We start from the raw sequence: 9,390 nt of genomic DNA, 5'->3' as shown, positions 1-9,390 counted from the left end.
GACAGGGGTGAAGGGGGGCGGGCTGGGCCCCGGGCCCTGGAGATCCAGGCTTGGGAGACACACGCACACACGCAGCTCCCGCTCCCGCCCACCCGCCGGCGCAGTCGTGGTCCGTATGGAGGATCAGAAGCCAGTCATCGCGTGGACGCCGTGTTGGCCCCACAGGACACCGGCTGCCAGGCCGCGGGACAGGTGGGGCGGGGAAGGCGGGTTCCAGGTCCCTCGGCGCCCGGCCCATTCGGCCCCGTGCCCCTGCGTGTCTCTGTACACCCCCCTCCCCACGTGCCCCAGGGCAGGAAACCAGGGACAGCTTGGGGCGCCGGAGTGGAACCGCCCGGCTGAGCTGCCCCCTGGGGTCCCCGCCACGGGTGCCCTGGCGTCAGAGCACGTGCTCCTTGCCCACATCCAGGTGGGGGTGCATCCTGCTGCCTCCGGGGCCCTGGGGTCACCGTGTGGGGGCAGGTGGGGCAGGTGGCAGGGCTGGGCCTGGGATGCGAGCAGAGGGGCACCGACAGGAGCACCAGCGGTCAGTGCCTCACGCACTGCCTGCCCCTCCTGCCCTGGACGACCTCACGGGGACCTGAGATGACCTTGGGGCGACGTCGGCATTCCCGTGTGGCTGGCGAGGTTTCCAGGACGTCTGATGCCCCTAAACCCAACACACACCATCCCGCGTGACCCCAAGTCCACGGGGGCTCCACCACCAGTGGGCCCAGAGTGTCTGAGGGTGTCGTCCCTGGGGGTGGGGCGACCCAGGGGGGTCACGAGGCCTGCAAGAGGGTCAGCGGGGCCGTGGTCAGTGGGGGGACGGGATGTGGTGCGGATGGACACGGGGGGTGCTGGCTCCAGGGGGGCTGCTGGGGGAATGCCAGCTCCTGTGCGTGCCAGTCCCCTGCCCCCTGCCCCCTGTCCCCTGCCCCTGCTCCTGCCCCCTGCCCCTGCTCCCTCTCCCTGTCCCCTGCCCCTGCTCCTGCCCCCTACCTCCTGCCCCTGCCCCCAGCCCCCTGCCCCCTGCCTCCACTCCTGCCCCCTGCCCCTGCTCCTGCCCCCTGCCTCCTGCCCCTGCTCCCTCTCCCTGCCCCTGCCTCCTGCCTCCTGCCTCCTGCCCCTGCCTCCTGCCCCTGCCCCCAGCCCCCTGCCCCCTGCCCCTGCTCCTGCCCCCTGCCCCTGCTCCTGCCCCCTGCCTCCTGCGTCCTGCCCCTGCCTCCTGCCTCCTGCCCCTGCCCCCTGCCCCCTGCCCCTGCTCCTGCCCCTGCCCCTTGGACACCCCCTGTCACCTTCCTGGGCCTGGAGCCGCCGTGTCCAGAAGCCACTAGGTGGCAGCGCTCACATGGAGGTCGGCCTCCCGCGGAGCCAGAGCCAGGCTGAGGTGCTCAGGGCTGACCCTGCAGCTTCCCACTGGGATTCTAGAACCTTCACCCCCTACAGAGTGAGGGAGGTTAGAGGTCAGACTCGGTAAGCCTCGAAATAAGGCTCGGAGCTCCTGGACGAGGGGTTATTGGGGCCTCTCCCACCTGTGCTCGCGCACGCCTGTGTGAGTACGTGTGTGCGTGTGAGTCCTTATGCTCGTGTGCATGGTGTGTGTGCGCGTGAATTCGTGTGCGTGTGTGCTCGCACGAGCGTGGGCCACGGGAGGCAGGAGCCGGGACCCCGTGAAGCAGCCCACAGGAGGGGGCCCCGGGGAGGCTGGGTGGTCACAGGCCGGGTCAGGGGCCCTGGTGGCTGCAGCTGAGCCGTGACCCTGGAGCCTGCGACCCAGGGACACGTGACCCCAGAGCCTGGGCCCAGAAGAGGCACCGACCCCGGCTTGCCCCGGCCTCTGCTGACCTGCGCAGAGCGAACCTGAGGTCACACGGTCACCTCTGAAGCTTCCAGAACAGCCCCCTCTGACCTGATGCCCCACAGCAGGAGCCGGTGGGGGCCCAGGGAGGACCCGGGGCCAGAAGGGGCCGCGCTGTATCCCCCCGCGGGCCTGGACTGGCCTCCACCTGCCCTCCCCTGGGCAGAGCATCGGCCTCCCGGGCTCCCCGACACCCCTGCCTGCAACCAGGTTCCCTCCTCTGCACCCGCACCCCCCCACCCCCCCCCCCCCCCCACCCCGGGCCACACCCACCTCCTGGGCCTCCTGCCTCCAGCGACACTTGGGCTCCACGATCTGGACCCCGAGGCCAGAGGCGGCAGGTGGGGCCCAGAGCCCTGGGGTCTCCTGCAGCCCCCGCAGGGCCTGTTTGGGGGGGGCGGCCGCCAGGCCAGCGGGAGTCTCAGGCAGGACAGAGGGCGGAGGGCCCGGTGCCGCCCAGGGAAACACCCGTTGGTGCCTCGGCCGCACGCGGGAGGCCGCGGAGCACGTGGGCGCCGACCCCGCTGGGTCCCGGGCTGTCCCGCATCCCTCGGCCGCCCGCCCCCCGCCCCCGGGCCCCGGCGCTCCTGCTCCTTCCGCGGCTCCCTGCTGCCGTCGGGGCTGCCAAGTCCCTGCGCTGCCCGCCCGCCCCCCGCCCAAACCCTCCCAGGCCTGCCGGCCGCCCCCTCCCACCCCTGCCCTGCCCCAGGGTCCCTCCCTCGTCCGGACCTGCGTCCTGTGGTGACAGGCGGCCCCTCATTCTTCTCGGGGGGCTCCCCGTCCTGGGCCCGAGGTCCCAAAGGTCCCTGAGCTCGTCCTGGCCCGGCCCGAGCCCCCGGCAGCACCGAGGGCGGGATGCGGGCCCCGCGGGGCCTCAGGAATCAACCCAGCCATCGTCTGGTTTTCTAAGATGCAAAAAAGTAATTGTTTCAAGTTAAACACGAACTGGTTTTAGCTGCGGACGTTGGCCTTTGCTTCTGCGTCCGCCGAGGGAGGAGCGACGCTCGACGCTGGCCCGGGCGTGGGGCTCCCCACACGTCCCTGCGGGGGCGGCCAAGGGCGCCTCCAGGCGAGGGCGACCCCGGGGACCGCCCAGGCCGGCAGCCTGCTGGAGGGGGTGCGCGGCCAGGGAGACGGCCGGGACGAGGCCCGGAGCTCTGCGCAGGCGCAGCCGTGACCGGCCCCCACGCCCGCAGCCGGCACGTGGGAGGCTCCGGGACCTGCGGGCGCCGTCCGTCCCCCTGCCCAGATGTCAGCCCTGCAGCCCCGTCCCTGCTGGTCCCTCGGCCTCTGTGGCCCTGCACAGTGCGCTGTCCTAGGCGGGTTTGCGCACCCATCATGGCTGCATCGTGGCCACTCGGTCCCCCACGCGCTCCTCAGCACGGAGCCCACAGCCGTGCCCAGAACCTCTCGGCTCCCCCCGGCCCTGGCCCCTCCTGCGTCCTAGACGGGAGATCTCCGGTGATGCAGCCGGGGGTGTCCCGGGCGGCTGGTGGTCCACTGATACCTCCAGTCTTTGCCTCGTGACCCAGCTTGGAGTCTAGCGCAGTGAATTCGGGTCTCGGGTTGGCAACTCTGGTCAGATGGCGCATTGTCCCCGGCGGCCTCTGTCCTCTGGGTGTGGCCTCAGCCCAAGTCCCCCCGACATCCAGAGCTGCTACTTTCACTGCCCGCTCGGCTCGACATTTGCTTGGAACTGGTTTGTGTTCACCTCCTGCCGGCTGCTGGCACAGGCCCTGGGGCGCCAACCCCGCGGGCAGGCCCGGAGCCGTGGGGCCACCTCCACCGAGACCTCAGCACGGGCCGCCCACCCTGCCCAGGGCAGCCTCCTCCAGGAAGGCCTCCCGCTGGGCCCCGTCAGCAGGTGAGGCCTGACCGCGCCCCGCTCCGTGGTGCCCGCCCCCAGCGTCCGGGGCTCAGGGCTCCCGCTCTCCAGCTGTGCATCCGCTGGCCCTGCCTGGGTGCTGTGCGTGCAGCGGGCGCAGACCGGGTGCCTGCCCGCCCCCCGTCGTGCTGAGCGCCAGTGGGAGCTGGAGGCGGAGCCGCGGGGGCCCCCACACCTGCGCTCGCAGATTTGCTCGGTGGGGACCCTCCGGCAGCCTTGCCCCCGACCCCAGGCCTCTGACGGGGCGGCCAGCGGGGAGGGAGGGGCCGCTCAGGACAGAGGCCCAGGCCAGGCTGCACAGCGGGGCTGGGGGGTGTCCTGCTCCCCAGCACCCTCTCCCCCAGGAGGAGCCCCCACCCCCCGGGGGGACCTGGATCCCAGGCGAGCTGCCTGGGGAGGGGGTGGCAGGGCCCACAGGCACCGACGGCAGCCCTGAGGGTGCGGGTGGGATGGGGCTCCGGATCCAGCCAGCGCGGGTGGGGGTCCTGCTGGGGGCCCAGGTAACCCAGCGCCCGCCTTGGGGGCCCAGAGCCCCCCGCAGTGGATCCGCAGAGGCCTCGGTGCCTCGCAGTCTCCCAGCACGGCCCAGGAGGCCCGGATGGGGGGGTGCGTTCCTCCTTCTGCACCTGGAACACCTGCCTTCCGCGCTGGCCGAGGGGCACCTGCTCTGGGTGCAGGGCCGGGGCACAGGTGGGCCCCCCGGGTACGGGGTCCACGCCCAGAGGGGACGGGGCTCCCGCCCATCGGGCATCGGCCTGGACACTGCAGACGCTGTCTCCCTGGGATCTGCGCCGCTGGGGGCCCCGCTCAGCCCCCTGCTCCCGCCCCCGCCCAAGCATGGCTCGACGCAGGTGAGGAGCGAGACGTGTTCACGCAGCCGTGATCCCGTCGGCGGTGCTCGCCCAAGGCCGCAGCGCCCGCTCCGCCGGCAGAGGGGACGCCGCTCGCCCAGGGACGCGGCCGGGTCGGGTGGCTCGAGGCCCCGCGTGCTCCCTGCACTCGCACCCCTAACCCTGCACCCGCGGATGGCGGACGCGGCGGGAGCCGTGGGCCCGAATCTGCACCCCCGCTTCTCCGTGGATGGTCCCAGCATGAAACGTGGGTTTGTAAGTTAAAAACACCAAATAAATCTTCAGTCATCTCACGGCCGAGGAGGGAAAACAGACCAGAAGGACCAGGCCCGCGAGGCCGCCAGCGCCTCAGAGGACCGCGACCACCCCCCCACCCCACACCACCCCCCGCCCCGGGACCGGGCCAGGCCCGGCGCCCCCTCCAGGCCTCAGTCCTTGCTGCTGCGGGTGGTCGCCTCCCGGAGGGGAAGGGGCTGCGGGGCGAGGGCGGGACTCGTCACATTCGGGCAGCAGGAAATGATCTGGTAAATATTTGATGTGCCTCTTAAAATACCTGGGCTGAGGGCAGCCGGGGCGGGGGGAGTCAGCGGTTTAGCGCCGCCTTCGGCCCAGGGCATGGTCCTGGAGACCCGGGATCGAGTCCCGCGTCGGGCTCCCTGCATGGAGCCTGCTTCTCCCTCTGCCTGTGTCTCTGCCTCTCTCTCTGTGTCTCTCATGAATAAATAAATAAAAATATTTTTAAAAACTATCTGGGCTGAGAGAGGCCTTGGCCAGTGTGGGGAGGGGGCAGCTGGGGCCTCAGAGGGGGCGCCTGGGGCTGCAGGACCCTCCCTTGAGAGGAGAGAGAGAAGGGGGCCGGGGAGGAGAGGCCAGGCCTGGGGGGGCTCCAGCAGCAGAACAATGGGGTGTCTGGGGCCCAGAGCCCTCGCTGTGGAGACTGCCTGCTCTGGGGGCAGGATGGCCGATGGGGATTCTTGGTCCCCCTGCCCCCCAGGGCCAGCAGGGCAGTGCTGCCCTGCTCCTGTGGGGAGGACCTGAGCTGGGGGTATCCTGGAGCCACGGGGGGCCCTGGGGTCACGGGGGGGGGGGGGACCCTGGAGCTAGCAGGGGGCCCTGGGGCCACGAGGGGGAGGAGCCTGGAGCCACGGGGGCCTGGAGCCAGCAGAGGCGGGGGCATGTGCTGCGTCAGGGCCGCCCACCAGCAGCCTGGGCTGGGATCCCGGAGCTTCTGCATCTGCCTTTTCCCTGAGGCCGAGTGTTCAGCGCCTGGAGATGAGGCCCATCTTCCTCCCGTACTTGGACCCGGCTCCTCCTTCCAGCTTGAGCCAAACCAGCAGCGGAGGGCGGACACGACACAGTGCACCCCTTGGAGAGCGGGGAACCCGTGGGAGGTTCCCAGGTCAGCCCCGAAGCCCCACCGCCCCCCCTCAGAAGAGCCGCATCCCACCCTGGCCTTACAGGGAAAAAGGGTCCCTTCCCTCCCTTCCCGGCTCCCCAGGTACAAAAACAGGAAGGAAGGCAGGGGGCGGGCGGTAAGGAAGAAGGAAGACGGCGCGTGTGGCAGGTGCCACTGGGGTGGGGGCGGAGCGGAGGCTGGGACAGCCTGGCCGTGGGCAGCAGGGCCAGCTGCTTGCTCACTGTCTCTCCGGGGGGAACGTCACGTGCAGATCACCGAAGGCCGGACGCTCCGACACCGGGCTCACAAACAGACGCGCACTCGTTCCTTCTTTGACAAATGTCAAGGGTCACTAGGGAAATGACGCTGACCCGACCCCAAGATTCAAATGAGTTTGCACTTTGCTCAGGGTGACCCAGGAATATGACAGGCCACATCCAGCTGCCCACCCGTCCGTCTGCTCCTGCCTTAACCTCCCTCAGGCGACTGCAGGGGCCCTCGGGAGGGAACCCGCCCCGCGGCCATAGCGAGCGTACCCCAGCTGCCCCCTCACGACAGTGGGGCTGAGTATAGAGTAAGTGGACTGGTCAGGACGGGAGGGGCCGTGCAGGGGTGACCCGACCGTCTGCCCTGTCCCAGCCCCACAGGCAGCTGGGCCCCGTCCCCCGAGGCCCCCCGTGACCCGCCCCTGCCCTCTCTGCCCTCCTGCACAGCCTTCGCCATCCTCCCTGTGCTGCCTACAGGTCAGCCCCCTGGTCCCTCGTCCCTCTCTGGGTGACTCCGGGGCTGCTCCCCTGCGTCAGATGGGGTCACACCGAGGACAGCGCCCCCCAGCAGGAGCGGGGACATCAGCGCCCCCCCACCCCAGCCAGGACCTGGAGGTCCTCCTGTCCCCGCGGCAAGTGGCCCAATGTTGGTGGAGGCACTTCCGGGAGTGACAGAAGAGGAAGAGGAAGAGGAAGAGGAAGAGGAAAGGAAGAGGAAGAGCCTGAGCGTCCTGAGGGACTCAGGCCCACTTGGACTCAGGCATCCCGGCCACGTCTGGGGGCTGAGAACCTCGCCTCAGAAATGATGCTCCTACTACCGGGAGCTGCAACGGGGCCCCTGCGGGTCTGAAAGGACCATCGCTGTGCACTGTCCCCGGGAGGGACCACCCAGGTGCCTGCGGAGGGGCCGCTGTGCTTGCAGCGTTCAGTACTGGGTGCTTGGTACTAGGTCCTTGGTCCTCAGTACTGGGTCCTCAGTGCTCAGCACTCAGTGCTTGGTACTCAGACCTTAGTGCCCAGTACTCAGTCTTTGGTACCCGGTCTTTGGTCCTCAGTACTTGGTACTGGGTCCTCAGTCCTTGGTGCTTGGTCCTCAGTCCTCTGTGCTCAGTACCCAGGCCTCAGTGTTTGGTGCTCAGCAGTCAGTGCTCAGTGCTTGGTACTCAGTCCTCAGTGCTCCGCGCTCAGTGCTCGTGTGGGGAAGCGCAGGGGCTGGAGCAGGGCTGTGTGCAGCACACCTGGGGCGGCCCCTGTGGACACCTGCTCCCAGAACAAATGAGGTCATGCGCAGGGGAAGGCAGGAGACACGCGGCGCCCTTGCTCCGGCCCACCCCTGGGAGGCTGCCCGCTGCCCCTGTGTGATCCAGATGGGGACCCGCCTTCGGAGAGCTCACCCGCGGGTTGCCGTGGAAACACGCACTGTGGGTGGGACGGGCCCAGAGGGCCTGGGGTGGGGAGCGTGGGCTATGGGTGGCGGGGGCCGGGCCGTGTGACCTCCCGGGGGGACACGCCGCTAGTGACCTGGGTCATGGGGCCCTGAGCCACTGCCTGCTCACAGCTGCTGCGCAGAGCCCCCCGGTGGGGCTCCCGCCGCGAGCTGTGGCCGGGGGGGCTGCGGCCTCTATGCACCCCTGCTCCTCCATGGGGGGCCCAACCCCAAGCTCGGTGCGCCCTGCCGCCTCGGGCCTCTGCGGGCCACAAGCACCTGCTTCGGGCGTGGGGTGGGCCGTGATTCCGCGCATCCCACATTCAGGCCTGGGGGGCGCAGGAGGGCAGGGGTCTCGCCCCATGGCGGCCTGGGCCACAGGGACCGCGGGCCGGGAAATGCCTGCCTGTGGGGCAGCCCGGATGGCCTGCGGGTGAATGGCTGGCGCCCCTCCAGCCGGGCCCCCCTGCGTGACCGCGTCGTGGCCTGAGGGCACCAGCAGGGGCCGTGTGCTGGGGTGGGGGCTGGGACCCGGCACAGACACCCCAGGCCCAGTCGAGGGCACCCAGCGCGGGCCGCAGCCTCCACCGGGTCCCAGCTTTCTCTGCCTTCCTCTTCCCGGCAAAGCCCATCTGGGGTCCCCTGGGCCGAGCTCAGGGCTCCCGGGGCCCTGGGGGGGTTGCCCAAGGCTGTTAGGCATGACTGAGGCCCATTCCCCGCGTCCCCACCCGCAGCACCTCTCCTGACCCGCCTTCCCCTAAATCATCGGCCTTGTGGTGCAAAGGGCCTGGGTGTCTCGGGAGGCCTGGATGGGCCAGGTGGCCCCGGGGCGCCCCCTCGGCGGGGTGCGGGCCGCTGGGGCTCATGGGCCGTGGCTGACCCTTGCCCAAAGGTGTGGTATCCCGAGGTACCGGGCATCAGGGAGGGTTGGGGTGGTGAGGGCACAGCTGGAGGGGCCTGGAGGCGGGGAGGCAGCGGCCACCCCCGAGCCCCGGGCCAGACCCCAGGTGCTCCCTGGCTGAGGCTCCGTGGTGTCCTCCACCCGCCTGGCCCGTCACGCTTGGCGGTAGTCAGCTGGCGCCGGGCTCGGGGCCACTCTCAGACCTTAGTCCTGAAAGACGGGCGCTTGTCAACTGTGCCCCTGCCAGGCAGGGCGGGGTGGGCGCTGGGTCTGGCTCACAAAAGGGGGGGCAGCAAGGGGGGTCTTTGTGGGGGCCTGAGGCTGCCTGTGCCGTGAGCGCAGGACACGGGGGGGGCCGCGAGCCGAGGCCGGTCAGCTGGAGGAACAGATGGGGCAGGACGCAGCTCCTTGGCGGCCGCACCTGTCCACCTGCCGGCCAGGCTTTGGGGGAAGGACTCAGGGGCCCCAACAGCTAGTGCTGGTCACACAGGGCAGCTGTGGCCCCGCGTGGGGCTGAAGGCTGCAGGGCATGTCTGCGCTGGGGGGTCAGGGAGCTGGGCCGATCCTGGGAGGCGGGGGCGGCTGCGCTGCGTGCCCACCTTCTGGGGCAGACGTGCCCCTCTCAGCTGGCGGGGGGGGCGCCCAGGGCCGGGAGGGGAGCTGGAGGGGGCCGTCGGCCGGTGGGGTCGGAGCACTCCAGGCTCATGTCCCCATGGCCTTGCCTCTCCTTGGTCACTCTGTGAAGCCGACCGTCCAGGAGGACAACAGACTTGTCACGCGGGGGAAGGGAAGGTTGCCGGGTAAGGTCCCCAACTCAAGGTGGGG

The sequence above is a fragment of the Canis lupus genome, chromosome 24 (assembly GCF_011100685.1).
Source record: "Canis lupus familiaris isolate Mischka breed German Shepherd chromosome 24, alternate assembly UU_Cfam_GSD_1.0, whole genome shotgun sequence".
In the NCBI taxonomy this organism is placed as follows: Eukaryota; Metazoa; Chordata; class Mammalia; order Carnivora; family Canidae; genus Canis; species Canis lupus.
Note: the sequence above shows the minus strand (reverse complement) of the source record.